Genomic DNA, 17490 nt, shown 5'->3' on the forward strand with positions numbered 1-17490 from the left:
ATACTACAGGTATTAGTAAGACTTTCCAAAGAATGACATAATAGTCCCATAACCCTTTAAGGAGTTGAAATTGTAATAACCTTCAAACCTCTTATTACTGTAAAATAACATGTAAGCTAGACAAATTAGACTGGTAAATGAAGAAAACGTCATTTTCCTTGATAGGTAAATCTAGTTGTCGTGGTTTTTGGAGCTTCTTTTCCTAGTCATTAATCCTGATAACATGTCTAACAAGGATTTACACAAAAAAATAAAATTTAGGTGATATCCAGTCATAATTAGAAACTAAAGTTACTTGGAAAAGCACAACCAGACTAGAAACCACCGAGTGATGTGAAGGCTTGGGAACAGTTCACGTCATTCATTAGCACTGCTTTGAATCACCAGTCACGTGGAGCCAGTTTCTCTTCTCCAACGCTCGTGCGGGGACGACCTTCGCGAGTCTGTCCAGCAGGTGGCTTTGATCCTCTTCCAGATGTGTACAAACCCTTCGAGGGAAGTTCCTTCACACGAAAAACCATCAGTGCTGCAGCAGAAAATTAGTGGCTACATTTAAGTCATTATTTGAAGCCCTCAGAGCTTCTAGAGCATCTCCCCTCGAAAACCCCATTTCCATAAGTCGTGCAACCTGGAAAAGAAGTAACATAAGACCACTTTAAAACCAGTTTGATTCACAATGTGTGTGCACTAGTCATGTTAACAGTATCAGAGATTGCTTTTCCATTGATAGGGCTGCTGAGCCTCTCCAGAGAATAAGCAAACACAGCTATGCAGTCACAAAGATGCATCTGGGACAGCACACTTGAGAACACTGCCACAGAGATGACTGCTTTCTGATACGCCATTCAAAACCAACCGTTTGCTGAAAATGCCACACCTGTATTTTCCTAGCTGGTCCAGTTTTGTAAGAAGAGTAAAACAAAGTATGGCACTGCACATCCCAGCTACAATCTGACCTTGGGGCTTGCTGCTCTTGGCAAGAACAGGACCTCAAGAATCCAATAGTATCTAAAATATGGAGTTCTATAGCAGATGCGGAAACCTGTCCAGACATCCTTAGCTCTGCTTTCCTTCAAAATACCTACTTCTTCAGAGGCCATTAAAGAACACAAAACTGTTCATTCAAGGTGGTTTCTAAAATAAACCTAAAAGCCCTAAAAGAGAGGCAGTAGAATACTTAAATAGGTTCAGTTAAATTCTTGGAAGGATTCTATGTATTCTCAAAACAGTGTAAGTCAATGACACTTGACGGAAGGATTATCTGGAAAAGGGCACATTAAGACAGTGATTTTGGTAATCAGCAACCATGTGTCCATCCTTCTTTATAATACGGTGTACCTGACACCTCAGCTTTTTGCCCTGTGCTAACAGATATTCAAACTGCCACATGTAAAAAGCAATGTATGCATAACCAAATTTAATTTATGGTTAAACTCCAATCTAAAGTAAACTTAAAAAGTGCAGCTCTCTCGGTGTGCAATGTGAGCTAGTACTGAAAATAATTTAAATGCCTTTTAAAATAAAGGTGCCCTGAAAAGCAACCTCCCCTTCCTGTAGTACACCCCCAGAACTTTCAAAATCTTCCCTGCTTTGGTGGTTTACTGAGAAATATGCTACTGCCAAGTATGCCTGGAGGTGGGGGCCCTCCTCTTCTTAACCTAAATACGCCATTACAAAACGTTTGAAAACTGCTATCTTGGTTGTCAGAATATCAAGTATCGTCCTGATCATTTTTCTGCCTTTTCCCCTTTTCCCCCCTTACAACCCAATGTCAGTTTCTCACTTTCTGGTAGAGAGAGAAATGAATTGTTACTTTCAGTACCTCTGCAACCAGTTTAACTTCAAACTGGATTTCATAACCTGTAACTAGTTTCTAAAGTCTCCTCTCTCCGATTTTTCATCTAAGATTGGGTTTTTTATGAGAAAAAGGGCAGGCAGTGGAAGAAAAGCTAACCACAGAAATACATTTCAGAAGAAAGGTTGTTTTACAGCAGTTACCATGAATTCTAACCTCAAGAAGCTGTGGATGGAGTTGCAATGGTCCCATTTACAGAAACGTCCAGCCAGTATCAGGGAGAACAGATTGTAACAACAAAAAGCTCTTTTCATCTGAGTCTATTTTAACCACAGGAACTGAATCGACTCAAGGGAACAGGTACTGGTAACAGTAATTTAAGGTGCTAAAAAAACCCACAAGAAATGCAGAGATTTTTGTATGCATAAGCATTGCAAATACTTGTAAATTTTAATCTGAAGAACAGAAGAAAACCTTGTATTTATGCCACTGTAAGACACCTTGTGCAGTTCTAAGGACAGTCCTGAGAAATCAAAGGTGCATATATTACTTTTTTTCTCTGCAGGGTAACTGACAGCATTGCAAATGACAGCAATAAGGTGAGATTTACAACTTCAATGCATGAGAAAATAGAAGTGTATAGTGCTTTCACAAATCTGGACATAAATGCTTTGGGTGAGAATCCAGCATAAATCACACTAATAACTATTCCATTAGTTCCAGCCCAACAACAAAAGTTCCCATAATCAGATTTTGCAATAAAACAAATAAACAAACCAAGGAGGGAGGGAGATCTTCTGGTCCACTCCATACCTGGCACTAAGTACGCTTTCAGCCCAGCCAAAACTAAGTTTCTGGGTTTTGTTTCAGGCACTCTTTAGTGTGAGGGTTTTATTTTCCTCTTTCCTTTTTTATTTCTGATATTTTTCTTTCCCCATTTTGGATGGGTGCCGACATCTTTGCAGTTTTGAACATTTTGAACATAATCTAACATTGAATTGAAACTAGAAATCAGATCATAGCAAAGATTTCTGTTTGGGACAAGCTCATTTTAAAGTAACTACAAATGACAGCATGGTGCTATCAAGTGTTGACTCATCTCCTAAAAAAAAAAAAAGGGTTATGGGGAAAGAAAAATGTGCCCTTGAAAACTACTCTTGCTCAAGGGTAGCACAGACCTTAGACTATAAAATGGCCAATGCAGCTAACTGCAGATAGGCTACAACCTGGAGAACTTGAGTGCATGCAATAAATCCTGAATACAGAAATAAGACTAATCTTAAATTCTTTAATTTCCCAGTAAATCATCCTCTCTTTTGAGAATAAAACTATCTACAGAAGTCTAGAAGTCTAAATCTATACAGTAAGTCTAAAAGTCTATACTTGATAGAAAAGACACAGACTTCTCTGTGGCATCAGTACGTAAAGTCACTGAACCACATTTCTGAGGGAAACATCCAAATTTTAGACCAAGTGTGCACTGCAGTCCATAGCTAGCATAAAATTCCTATTTCCAAAAAATGGAACTTCAATATGAACGAATTGGAAACCTAAGCTGGAGACCTGAGTGAAGGAAGTGTCTACAAGACAAATAATGACATCTATTTGCCATTCCTCCTTCTTTGAAACATTTCTTTTTAATCAGATTTGAACAGACAACACTGGTGAAACTGTCTTATCTTTAAATACAAAACCCAAGCAGTTACACATAAACGCAGAAACTCCCAAGCTGATCTGTAACTCTGATTTGGATAGTAATGGCAATTTGCTGCCTCTGTATTGTGACTGCTATCTGATACTCTAATTTGTGCTGCTATACAGAACATTCAAGCAACTGCCTCGATAGATAATAAAAAGTCAGTAGAGACAACTCCTAACCAGGTTTTCAATGACATTTTATAATAGAAAAGCATTTACCTGCTCTTCAGAAACCTCAGTAGGTGGAGGCGTATCTTGTTCAGACGGGCGATGATCTTGATAATTTGCATTATGTCTATGTCGCAAAGGAGGAAACAGTCTATTCCAGTTAATCATCCCACCCTGAAACCAGACACTGGTGTCAGTCTTTGCAAAAAGAACTACAGGTATTTTAAAACAAAAGATCATCTATCCCATATAATACAAAAGGCAAAGGTTTGAGTAAATACTTTATTTTAAACAACAAACACTGCTGCAGCCTTTTATGAAGTTAAAATTGGGAGTGGTTACTGCTTTACTAGTTATTAGTAGTAATCACTGTAAATTAACAGGAGGAGGAAAGGCTGTTTCACACCAACTGTTAAAGATTTGCTTTACTACAGCGCTAGCCTTCTGAAGCTAAAGGACCACTCTCTTTTCTGACAGGGATTTGCTTGGCAAGATATTCAACAGCGGGTCCTGCCAGTGCTCTGCAAGACTGTTGATGGAGCTAACTGGAGGAAAAGAGTGCAAGAAACAAGTGGTGGGAAAAAGCAAAAATGGATTCTCAGTGCATCAGCAAAACCACATCAGGAAACTCAGAACAATCCCACCCTTCAGGATATCTTGTGATCTCCGTGCAAGTGATTACTCCTGTGACACCAACACTACTGTTTCAGACATACAGGCCACTTCACCTAACTTCTGTGTATTAAATACCATTGCAAAATCTGGCTGTATTCCAGTGCCAAAACATTTTGTAACTACACAGCAATAATACAAATACATAGGAGTAATGGATGCACAGTGTAAATCACAGAACTGAAACCTTCTTTTAACAACCAAGCTTCAAGTCTTGTAATAATGTTTCAAATATAAAGTACAAATACTAAAGTACAAGCTTTATAACTGTCCCAAAATAATTAATCCTCATTTTATTAGCTTAAATAATTTTTTTTAATGGGACTTCGTATCACACTGAAACCACAGGGAAGAGCAAACCCCAAATCTCTCTTTTCTGTACAATTTGTTAACACATCTTTTGCAGTTTGGGTTGTCCCTTTTCCCCCTCCCCTGCTCTGGCTGTTACTATGGAGAAGATCCCCCTCCCTTTCTGTATATATAGGACATGGACTTCCTTCCTTTAGTTGCTCTATTTTGGTTCTATAATGTTGTTTCTCAGAAGACCTTCCTCTTAAGAGAGTTTTTTCTTTTCTTCTCTCAGCAAGGGCTCTTCCTGCCTTTATGTACCCCCGGAGCATTACATGCTCTGTTCAATCACATCACCAGCAGCTAAACCTGTTCCTAGACCACAAAAAAAAAAAAAAAGGAAAAAAAAAAGAGGCATTTATTTAGTGTTCCTGCCCTTTCCTTTGTTTTCTTCCTTTGTCACTAGAGGAGATCCAACCAACCCAGACACCACAGGGGGCACTGCAACAGCACTCTTAAAAGTATACGGGGAGTCACGAGATTTGAAACTAGCTTCTGAAGCATTCCAGCCTCTCATATACCAGAGCACGTTTTTCCCTGTGAAGATGTGCAATAGCTAGGAGTCATCACTGGTTTTTAAGACACAGTTTCCACTGTTACTAATTCTGAATTTCAAAAATGTTTATGTCTCTGTATGTCGATTTTGTGTACTGTATAAAACATCTGCTTAAAAGGCATGAGGTTTTAACCAAAGGATTCTGTATAAGCCTTGCATTAACCAAACAGTGTAGTGTAGCAAAAAGGAGAATTGGTTTGTAGTTTAAACCCAGAGAGGGATCTTCTACTGACACCACTGCACTACTCTGTGGTCGTGGAAAATCACATGCTCTGTACTTCCCCATCTATAAGTTCCCCTAACTCAGAATTATGTTGAGTTTTAATTCATTAACTTTGGCTTTCTGAAAGTCTACAAAGCTCAACAGCTCAGCAAGAACACTGCACTAACGCCGCTTTGCCTGGTTTTGCTCTTTTGTAAAGACTTGAGAAGAAAATAATCCTTCCACAGGTCATTCACATTAAACTGGTGAACTGAAAAATGCCAATGAGACTATGACATATTCCTTTGAAGCACATGAAGTCATACACAATAATGTATACAGAATATAAAATCTACAATAAATGTGTAAATTTAGCACTATTCAGTGTATCAGAAGATTGAAATAAATCTTTCCATGTGTGCCCTCAGCTTCAATACTGAGCTGCCTATTCCAGTTTGATTTTGCATCCTCCCTGTCCTGTGCTGTTACCCAGCATTACAAAGAGACTTGTCTACTTCCTTAGCATGCATTTCAAATTAACATACACAGAATCCATTGCTTTCAATAAAAAAAATGCAAATTCTTTACAAAGGCAGCTATTTAGTTTTCAAGGTTTACAGCAAGTATCTTGATAAATTACAGCTGTGGACTGATGGACTCTGGAGTGTTCCATGTGAAGATTGCTAACCCCTTCCCAGAAATAATAGATTTGACAAATTAGATCAATATAGCTGTGAAAAGCTCTTCTTCCATTGCCCTCAGAATATTTCAATTACCTTGGAGACTGAGACAAACATAACCCATCGGTTCTTAACTATCTTAGCAAGGTAAGAATATTCAACATACAACAACAATAAGTATTAAAGCCTGAAACTCTTAATGGTATGTGAACATTGATGTTTAGGATTAATCCCAACATTATGGCCCACTTATCTTAGTATCACTTTACAAACTGGACCAAAACCAGGCACACTAGGGTTCTTTATCTCAACTGCAAGAAAACTGTTTCCCCCCCAGGTTATCCCTGATTACATGATGGACATGCACAATGTCAGGCTCAATAGAGCAAAGATTCAGGGAACTGCAGCAGGAACTATGGGACTATGGGACTGTGGCCAATCCCACAGAGTAAAGGTAAGGAAAACTAGGAAGTGCAGCTAATGCCTTAAATCCACAGAAGATGGAGATCAAGGCTATGGAATTCCAGTGTGGACTGTGTAAACACTTCCAGACAACTTTAACTATCTCAGGTGACATTCTTCTTTATCCTGAACCTTAGGTGCCAGAGGGCAGCAAGCACAGGTGCTGCTCCAAGAGGAAAGGCAAGCTGAAAGCCAAGGGTGATGACCAGGCAAGCAGAGGCAATGACCTTACTGAAATGTGCTGTGTTCCCACAGGGTCCAAGTGAGAAGAGCAAAGCAGGTCCAGCTGACAGTTACAATAGCCAGCCAAAAGTCCAGATTACCAGGCAGGTGTAAGATCAAGCCTAGAAGTCATGAGCAGGGAAGGAGATACACCAATTGGCACACACGTATCCACAAAGCTCATCAAAGATCAAGGGTGTTGATCTGAGCTTAAAAGCTTAAACCATACAAGTCAAGAGCCTGAAGGTTGCATGCACTGGTCCCAGTGGACCAGTGGGATACTATGAGGGACTTCTAGTTTCCATTGCCAGGTGTCTTCATGGCGTTAATCCAAAACTCTGTTTTTGGAAGTCCTGACTGCTGTGCTACTGGAGACAGATAAGCATTAAAAAAAATCAGTCTACAGACTATCATTCTAAAAATACTTTGTACAAATTGGTGGCCAGGCCCTTATTTCTGTCTGCACCATAGTCTTCCACATGTCATCAGGAAAAACACTTGACAAAGACTGCTTCATTCATTATTTGACTAGTTAGGTGATGGGGACACCTAAGAAAGGCCTATAAGCCCTTCTGCCTCCCTAACTTCTAGGCTACAATTTCTGAACTACAGAAAAATTCAGTTCCTTTCGGTTTAGCAGTGCAAAGAATGGGTGAATCAGTTTACTGTAAATTCTTTGTTACTCCCTGGTGGGAGACAAACATACCAACAAAACCATTTTATTAGTCTCAGATAAATTGCTACTAGAAGTGGATTACAACACTGGTGATGTTGGAACTTCTGTTACAGGAAGACAGCAAACCGGTTACAAGTTTAGGTGACCACAGAATGAGATTTAAGAATAGTCTGGATTAAGGGAATGGGAAAATAGCAGCTCTTCATCACAGAAAAGGTTGTAAGGAAATGCCATATTGATGACCTACCCTTGAATAGCTGCCAGGGCTTTACATACTGACGTTGGGCCTTGTGAGGTCACATCCTTGATGTCTTCCTTTTTTTATAATGGTGTCTGGGACAATACATTTACAAGGAAAGGAATATCCTCCTTTCCTACAGAGTTAGGAAGAAATATCCAGAGCTAGCAAATCTCTTTTGACTGTACAGCCTGCTAGAAGTCTAGTTATGCCATTTCTTTTCACTCTTTTTACTCTCCTCCCTTTCCAGGCAGCTCTAACCTGTTTCCCATATATATACCCGCCACAGCATATATTGTATTATTCTTAGCCAAAGTTTGGTAATTAAAAATGTTGTATTATGTACAATTAACCAATACTCATTTAAGTAGCTGTCACATCTGCACATATTTTAATAGATTAATTTAAAAGGAAATGAAAGAAAATGCTTTGGAAAAGTCCTCTTGAAAGTGATGCATGTTGTTAAGATATTCTGATAATCTTATATCACGTATATGGTTAATGCCAACTTGTCATCTGTTTGCACAAACAGGAAGCACCTCCTGATATCTGTCCTGTTCACCTTTCTTAACATAACAACCGCAGAGAAAGAAAAATGAAAAAGGAAATTGTTTTGTGTTTCATCTTTTAAAGTAACATTTTTATAGTTTGCTGCTCTGCATAGGAGCCATTATCTGGCACAGACATATATTTTATTTTTTTTATATATAAAGCTTCATTTTAAAAGATGACACTTACTTGCTTTCCAGACCTAAATTTTTCTACAAATTATTGACTCCAAAATACACGTTAATGATATAAACAAAGAAAAAGATAGCCATGAATGACATGATACTTGCTTCTCTGAACGCTGAGTAAGAAAGATCACTGGAAAAGGTGAAATTTCCAGCAGGCTTATTCAAATGTTTAGCCTGTCTCTTTCTGTGAGGATAAAACCCTTCTGTTGGTTTTTATTTTTGGTTTTGCTTTTGACTTTAATAACTTCCCTTTTTTGAAAGGGGGTAGAAATGTAACAGTATTAGTGTTCTGAGCATCATCCTTAATGATGGAAAGAATTTTTCACCAAGGAAAGCACTCGAGCAATTTCTAATGATACTTCAATTTCCGATGGAAACTTATCCTACAGACAAGTCTCGCTAGCCAAGAGGCTCTGCCTCCAACTATTAGTTGCTGCATCCTGAACTTTGATGCCTGCATTGTCCCATAGGAGCTCGTGTGTCACAAAAGTTCACATATCCACATGTGGTCTTTTCTGAAGCCTGATCAGTGTTTCCTTTGAAATCTAGGAGGCACACCTTCATCTGGCTTCTGAAGCTGCTCGAGAGACAATAGATGTATTTCAGCAAAGCACAATGCCTTCACAGTAACAGAAGCCAGAAATGTCAATGGGCAGGCACATCTGCTCCTTGGAGGCGAAGTGGGAATGGCTGTTCCTGCTACTGTGCTCAAGGGAGGCGCAGAGATATGTGAACACTTCCTCGCATACTCCTACATGCCCAAGCTCTTGCCTTGTCCACTCCTTGTCACACACAACAGGAAGGGGTGCCATCTGACGCAGACACATGAGTGGCTGGCAGTAAGTGAAGAGCTGCATAGGTGCTCTCAAAAACTGGAAACTGCAAGAGTCCGACTACTCTGCATTTAACCTGTTATAGTAAGCAGAAACACCTATTCTGTACCAAACTGTCCATCACAGTAACAGCCACTTTCGCATAATTCAGACAGAAAGTGCTGGATCACTATGCCAAAAAGAAAGGAAGATATTACATATCAAGCAGAAGTTCGAAGATGGCATTTCCGAGCACTGATGTTATTCATTGGTCCAACATTAGGGAAGTGTTGAGCAGGACTCTCAGACTTCATCTGCAATAATAAATGTGGATTTGAATCTTCTCTAGACAGCAGAGACAGGTCTTCAACTGCCTTTTCAAAGCACTTCCTTTTCCAAACTTCCCAGCTTCCCTTGCTTGTGTCAGCTGTTCTTTGCCCAAACTGGACTCTTGCTGGTGCTGTGACATCACACACATGGTCACAGCTACATCAGTTGAAAACATGCATCCATGGCATCTTATTTGCAGTGAGGCTTGTCACTTCTTCACACAGAAATCTCAGGTATATATTTGAAAAGCAGGTTCCCATTATTACAAATTAATCTTTATAACTGCCTTGTGAGAGGTAAAACTGTTGATCATACTCCCCAGCTGAGTTTTAAAGGAATGACATGATCTGAAGCTGTTCTTGTATCTAGCATTCAACACCTTCTGAGTGAGACAACTAAGGTGGGAAAGCATGGCAAATGCTGAAGACAGGTCCACTAGCATAAACACAGGAAATAACGTTAGCACTGTTTCAGGCATTTTACACGAAACAGAGACAGTTCTAATCCTTACTACATGGCTCTTGGATGCTGACTGGTGACAGTGGACTGTTATTAAGGCATGAGGTTTAGACAGACAATCACAGTATCACAGTATGTTAGAGATTGGAAGGGACCTCAAAAGATCATCTAGTCCAATCCCCCTGCCGGAGCAGGAACACCTAGATAAGGTTACACAGGAACGTGTCCAGGCGGGTTTTGAATGTCTCCAGAGAAGGAGACTCCACAGCCTCCCTGGGCAGCCTGTTCCAGTGTTCTGTCACCCTCACTGAGAAGAAGTTTCTTCTCAAGTTTAAGTGGAACCTCTTGTGTTCTAGTTTGTACCCATTGCCCCTTATCCTATCATTGTTTGCCACTGAGAAGAGCCTGGCTCCATCCTCGTGACACTCCCCCTTTATATATTTATATACACTAATAAGGTCACCCCTCAATCTCCTCTTCTCCAAACTATAGAGACCCAGCTCCCTCAGTCTTTCCTCATAAGGGAGATGCTCCACTCCCTTAATCATCTTAGTTGCCCTGCGCTGGACTCTCTCCAGCAGGTCCCTGTCCTTCTTAAACTGAGGGGCCCAGAACTGGACACAATATTCCAGATGAGGTCTCACCAGGGCAGAGTAGAGGGGAAGGAGGACCTCTCTCGACCTACTAACCACCCCCCTTCTAATACACCCCAGGGTGCCATTGGCCTTCTTGGCCACAAGGGCACAGTGTCGGCTCATGGTCATCCTGTCGTCCACTAGGACCCCCAGGTCCCTCTCCCCTACACTGCTCTCTAACAGGTCGTTCCCCAACCTATACTGGAACCTGGGGTTGTTCCTGCCCAGATGCAGGACTCTACACTTTCCCTTGTTATATTTCATCAAGTTATTCCCCGCCCAGCTCTCCAGCCTGTCCAGGTCTCTCTGGATGGCAGCACAGCCTTCTGGCGTGTCGGCCACCCCTCCCAGCTTAGTGTCATCAGCAAACTTGCTGATAGTACACTCAATTCCCTCATCTAAATCATTGATGAATATATTAAATAATACTGGTCCCAGTACCGACCCTTGAGGCACTCCACTAGATACAGGCCTCCAACTAGACTCCGCCCCATAGACTACAACTCTCTGGCTTCTCTCCTTCAGCCAGTTCACAGTCCACCTCACTACCCGATCATCCAGACCACACTTCCTCAATTTAGCTGCGAGGATGCTGTGGGAGACTGTGTCAAACGCTTTGCTGAAGTCAAGGTAGACCACATCCACCGCTCTACCATCATCCATCCACCGTGTTATTTCCTCATAAAAGGCTACGAGATTGGTCAAGCATGACTTCCCCTTGGTGAAGCCATGTTGACTGCCCCTCATAACCCTCTTATCCTTGATATGCCTTAAGATGGCACCAAGGATAAGGTGTTCCATCACTTTCCCAGGAATGGAGGTGAGGCTAACCGGTCTATAGTTACCCGGGTCCTCCTTCTTGCCCTTTCTGAATACTGGAGTGACATTTGCTTTCCTCCAGTCCTCAGGCACCTCTCCTGTTTCCCAAGACTTGGTAAAGATGATGGAGAGTGGTCTAGCAATGACCTCCACCAGTTCCCTCAGCACCCATGGGTGCATCCCATCTGGACCCATGGATTTATGGATGTCCAGATTGCTCAAATGGTCTCTAACCCATTCCTCATCGACTAAGACAAACCGCTCCATTGACCTGACTTCATCTGAGGTCTCAGTGGTACAGGGCTCTTCAGGACTGCCTCCGGCAGAGTAGACAGAGACAAAGAAGGCATTCAGTAACTCTGCCATCTCTGTATCTTCTGTCACCAGGGCACCCGTCCCGTTCATCAGCGGGCCTACATTGCCTCTGGTGTTAGTTTTACCTGCCATGTATTTGAAAAAGCTCTTTCTGCTGTCCTTGACCCCTCTCGCCAGCTTTAATTCCAAGGAAGCCTTAGTCATCCTAGCTGCCTTCATACATCCTCTAGCAGCAGCCTTATATTCCTCCCAAGTGGCCAGCCCCTCCTTCTATGACCTGTAAACTCTCCTCTTCCACTTAAGCATACCCAGCCATTCCCTATTTAGCCACGCAGGTCTCCTGGCCCTCTTCCTTGACTTCCTGCGTGTCGGGATGCTCTGATCTTGAGCTTGGAAAAAGCAGTCCTTGAACGTCAACCAACTATCTTGGGCCCCTTTATCTTCAAGCAGCCTAGCCCATGGGATTAACCCTAGCAATTGCTTGAAAAGGCCAAAGTTTGCCCTGCTAAAGTCCAGGGTTGCAATTCTACTTGCTGTTCTACTGGTCCTACCACACAAGATCCTGAATTCCACCATCTCGTGGTCACTGCAACCAAGGCAGCCCTCAACCTTCACTGCTTCGACCAGACCCTCCTTGTTAGTGAGGATGAGATCCAGCAGCGCACCTCTCCTGGTTGGCTCATCCACCATTTGCATGAGGAAATTATCATCCATACACTGGAGGAACCTCCTGGATTGTGGCTGGGTTGCTGCACAGTCCTTCCAGCAAACATCAGGGAAGTTAAAATCCCCCATGATCCTTCATCTCTTGTGCACAGAACCTTTTAAAGAGTAATGAGGAATAAGTAGAGAAACAAAAAAGTGAGAAAGTAAGAAACAAAAGTGAGAAATCAGAGTTCCAAAACTGTTTTGTTTTGACAAGCTAAGATAACAAATCAAATTCTCCAACATACCAGCAGAAACATATAGTTGAGTATATAAAGGGCTAGTCTGTGGTGAGGTAGAGGGAAAAAACAGATTAGCATTCCATTTTGGGATGTAAAGATACAATTTCTGTCTTAGGTTATAAATAGGAGGGGCTTCCATCTGGTGAGATACCAAGTCAACATACAAGGTGTCATACTTGTAACGCTATCTGGCAAAACTTCCGTATCTATTGTGCCTCTAAAGGCATTGCACTAATGAACAATCAGTGAAACTTGCCTGCAGTTGTTAAGTGCTAATAGCAGAGTTCCTGAATACTAAGATGGACCACTTCCTATTTGACCTTCTTGTGTACTACATGTTATGGAAGATGACACAAGGATGAAATGGCCCATCAAGAGTCTCTCAGAGCAGACTGCAAGGACAACTGAAGCCCTGGAATCTAATAACTGATCACTCCCCAAACTGGAAGCCTGATTTGCCCATGCTCAAGGCTAGAAATTAAGGAACAGGTACAGCTAAAAGGAAACTTGCCTTGTGTAAACAGAAACACATCCGACAACATACAATTCAATACTCTGGAAATGCTTGGGGAGATTTGTACGCCAGGAGCCTTTTTCTGGGGAACTGCCTCAAGTTAAATTGTCAAAGGAAAAGAATACAGAAAAATCATATAGGAGAATAAACATACTCTATTTCTCAAAAAATTACTTGCTTTGAAATAAAACAGTATTTTGCTTTAGGAAGTTGTCCAACCACTGTATCAACAACTGCTTCTCCAGGGAAACTGATTACAAATATTAAACCGAATTCAAAGCCTATAACTCAAAAGCTCAGTCAAACGGAAAGAGAATTTCATAATCTCAGTCCAAGAAAAAGATGATAGTTCAATGTGTGAGCAGGGTGGTTCTGAGGAGCAGGAGTTAGAGACAACCTTGTGACTGCGACAAGTGGATGTTAATGAGACACATCCAGCTTATTCTAGTGGTCTACTAGTGTCTGTCAGCTTGTGGAATTGCCGGTTTCTATGAAAAAGCCAGAAAAATAAAGTGGTTCCCTGTAGATGAAATTATCACAAACTGTTCATTACCTGGATCAGCACTCCGGAAACTCAACATTTTTAATTTCACACCTGGAATCCATGAAAAAAGTTATTCAGGAAAAGAAAACAAAGATATCTAAATAGCAGTAGGTTATCGACTGCTGCAAATATGTTATTGAAATGAAACAGCAAAAAAACAGCGTTCACACATGCCAACATCAGCACTACCTGCAGGTTTTATACTCATCAACCTCTAAGAGTAAAGCTCCTGTTTTTAATAAAAACAGGCTTGTTCTCCACACAAAGAAAACTTCATTAAACAATTATAGAGAATAATCCAGATTTGAAAATGGCAGAAGAGTGCCAAAAAGCAAAGGATGAGTTAAGACTCACTGAGGTCTGAAGGAGAAGATAATATTTTCTCTACAAAAATGGAAGTTGTCTGTGATTTCAAAAAAGGCTTGGGGTAAGTCCACACAAGTACGTCAGCATGCAGAGGAAAAGAAGAAGGAAGGAATCCTGAGTCTAAATTTAGCCACAGTGCTTATTGCTGCAGCATACATGTTTCATTCACGGGCTGCAATAAACCCATAAATACTTACTAGTTAACAGACTTCTTTAAAAATATGATGCCAAATTTTGTACACACACATCTGAGTCTGAGCTCAAAGAACTTTTTTATTCTACTGGTACCCTACATATAGCTGTCTTTGAAGTCTACACAGCAAGGTTGCTAAAGACAGTTTCTACTGAACTGTGCCACAGAATCCCAAAGTAGCCTTGGGTAACATAGACTACTTGGAATGCAAACCTATTCAGAGAAGATGACTTCGCGTAACTCTTGGCTGAAAAATCTCACCCATTTATTCAGGTACACTCTGGCAGATCACTTCCTGACAACGATACATACACCTGTGGAACAACACAATCAAGCTGCTTCCATCAAATGCTCTGGCTGTGAGAGCAAGAGTTTATAAGGACCCAGTGTCATGATTTAAACCCAGCCAGCCAGCTTGTGCACTCACTCCCAGTGAGTGGTGCCGGGCTGGAAGCAATCGAGGCCCACGTCCCACCCCTCCTTCCCCGGGGGCTCCCCCCCTTCCCCGCTCCCAGAGGGATAGGGAGGAGAATCAAAAGAATGCAACTCCCACGGGTTGAGATAAGAACAGTCCAGCAACCAATGTACAACACAAATCACCACCGCTACCACCACCAACAACAATGATAAGAGATAATAGCAAGGGAAAAGAGTACAATACCACCCGCCGAACAACGAGTCCAACCCAGCAGAGCCCCTGTCCTTCCCGGGTGACTCCCAGTTCCCCCCTGGGCATGATGTGCTGTGGTATGGAATACCTCTTTGGCTAGTTTGGGTCAGTTGTCCTGTCTCTGCTTCTTCCCGGCTTCCCCTCCTCCCTGGCAGAGCATGAGGCTCACAAAGTCCTTGGCCAAACCAAAACATCATTTTTATCAGCTTTGTTTCCAGACCGAAAGTCAAAACACAGCACTGCACCAGCTACCAAGAAAAATGACTGCTACTGCTAAACCCAGGACACCCAGCAATGTATAGGTGTTGCAGAATGCCTTCACAGTTCAAAATCTCTGTTTGAGACTTGTTTTTTTACGCAAACTTAAGAAGTTATTCAAGACTTTGTCAAAGTGGTACCTCAGTGCCAGTGGGAGAACTAAAGAATATGCTCAGGTCTGGTTTTTACACTTAAGAAAGCAGAAATGGACTGTCTGAGAGTATATTTTTTGTCTACCACTGTGAATGAGGATAACATTCCTGAGGAGGAATTCTTGAGACAGGAAAGTCTTCATGCTAGTAATGTATTTTCTTCCAAGGTCAGAGTTTAACACTTATGTATAACCAGAAGGTAAATCAGCAGTCTAGCCTCACATTCCTTAGTTGACAAAATATGAAACTTGTACATTTCTCAGGATATGAGACTCCCCATAACAATAAAGACACTCAGTGTGCCTGCCCAGAGACCATCTCTCCGGTGTCCCAGGAGAAAGGCATCTAATGAATGAACAATTAGAGGAAGTCACATTGTTACAGAACAAGTCTGGTCCTTGCAAGCTGTAGAATCCCATATGGAGATGCTGTGTGATACGAATCAAAGGAGAGTCTGGAATCACTGAAAAGTAATGGCAGCTGGAACAGAAGAACAAAGACAGGAGGGAACAAACGAAGTGGAGGATAGGGCAGAAAAGACGTAGTGAAACGAAGTTTTTCATATATGGCTGTAGATTTAGCACACAGTCTGGACCAACCTGGTGAAGCCTGTTTCTAAGCCAAAAAACTTAAGAGAAACCAAGCAGCAGACAATATAGTGTAATTAACATGCTCAACATGAATGAAGGAATAAACGCTCTGTGGATATAGAAAGCATTTCTTCAAGATGAAGGGGCTGAGGTTCACACACCTGGGCACAAGGATGAGTGCTCAAAGCAGAAGTGGTATTTAGTTGCCAACAAAAGGCATTGACCACCTTTTCTGCAATTTTCCACCACCTTCCCTATATCCATCTTTAGGGACAACAGTGTTGGTCAGTAAAGGCACGGATTCCTCCCTCATCTATTTACAAATTAGTTATCTGCCAGCCTCCCTCCTAGTTTCTCAATGGGAAGTGAAAGTTGACACCCTGCTACCACACTGGTGCACAGATGCAGCAGTTGCTTCCCTTTTCCCATCAGGGCTTTCATTTGGGTTACAGAAAGATAAACTTCAGAAAAATCCTGGGAAATAGAAAAAGATCATGAAATAGAAAAGTAAGAAAAGGAAGACCAAAATGTTCATTGATATTATGATATTCAAAGGATAAAATAGTGCACAAAGGCCTCAACAACATCTTGTTTGAATCAGAGAAAGGCGAGAGGCATCCATCCCTAAAATCCTATCAGCTTCATGATGCATCAGCAAATGATTACTGGTGGTAAACATGACGGGAGAGAACTTCCCCCAAAGTGAAGAAAGATTTCATAAAGGAGCAAACACAAAGTATGGGAAACAATGGAGATGAGGAGGAAGAGATGATGAAAATGCGGGGGGAAAATGGCATAGTGAGGAATGATAATGTGAAAGTGGTATGTAGGGAAAAAAGAGATCAGATAATGGGGGGGGAGGGAACAGGATAAATCACTTGAATTAGGAAAGAGGATAGGCAAGAGTGGGAAAGAAAAGAACTAAGAAACTGAATTTTTAAAAGCAGTAACAAAATAACAGGCTGGTATTTTCTGACAGAATGAACACATATGGCACACTTTTTATTTATATATTATCTTCTGCTTCAAAAGGCGCATGGAGAAGATGCTCAGTAATTCTCCACCTATGGCAAGCTCATAATTTGTCAGGATTATCCGTGGAAGACAAAACAGAACAGAAAGTTTTGAATATGCACACTACCATCTGTTTAAGGGCTGTATCCACAACAACTACAAATGAATAGTGAAAATAAATCTATGATTGGATTTGTGTTTTGATCATTGTTTGAGGGGGTATCCTATTCAGTTTCACAGTTACATTTTTAAGGACAAGAGAATTAATGCTAACTGTAATCTAAGATACTGTGATTTTAACTGTATGCATTTTCATGACTAGAATCTGCAGTTCACTATCCAGTAAATGGATACTTCTTGTGGTTTATCTTGACAATGTTCCTTTAAGCATGTACTTACTCCCTTGATTATCATGCCT

At 41.3% G+C, this 17490-nt stretch overlaps 1 long non-coding RNA gene across 2 annotated transcripts; it reads right to left on the reverse strand.

Annotated features, from left to right (window-relative positions):
- Window positions 1-253: 253 nt before the first annotated feature.
- LOC133213843 (uncharacterized) lies at window positions 254-17155 on the reverse strand. 2 transcript variants are annotated; one of them, XR_009725915.1, is made up of 3 exons: window positions 17058-17155; window positions 3713-3835; window positions 254-628 (listed from the first exon to the last, which is right to left on the reverse strand). It is a non-coding gene; the product is annotated as an uncharacterized LOC133213843 (long non-coding RNA). The 2 variants fall into 2 exon arrangements; XR_009725914.1 differs by lacking the exon at window positions 17058-17155 and adding an exon at window positions 5203-5320.
- Between the last annotated feature and the right edge of the window lie 335 nt (window positions 17156-17490).

The sequence above is a fragment of the Neopsephotus bourkii genome, unplaced genomic scaffold (assembly GCF_033783945.1).
Source record: "Neopsephotus bourkii isolate Nb327-2 ecotype Australia unplaced genomic scaffold, CSIRO-AGI_Nbou_v1 NB_848, whole genome shotgun sequence".
Lineage (NCBI taxonomy): Eukaryota > Metazoa > Chordata > Aves > Psittaciformes > Psittacidae > Neopsephotus > Neopsephotus bourkii.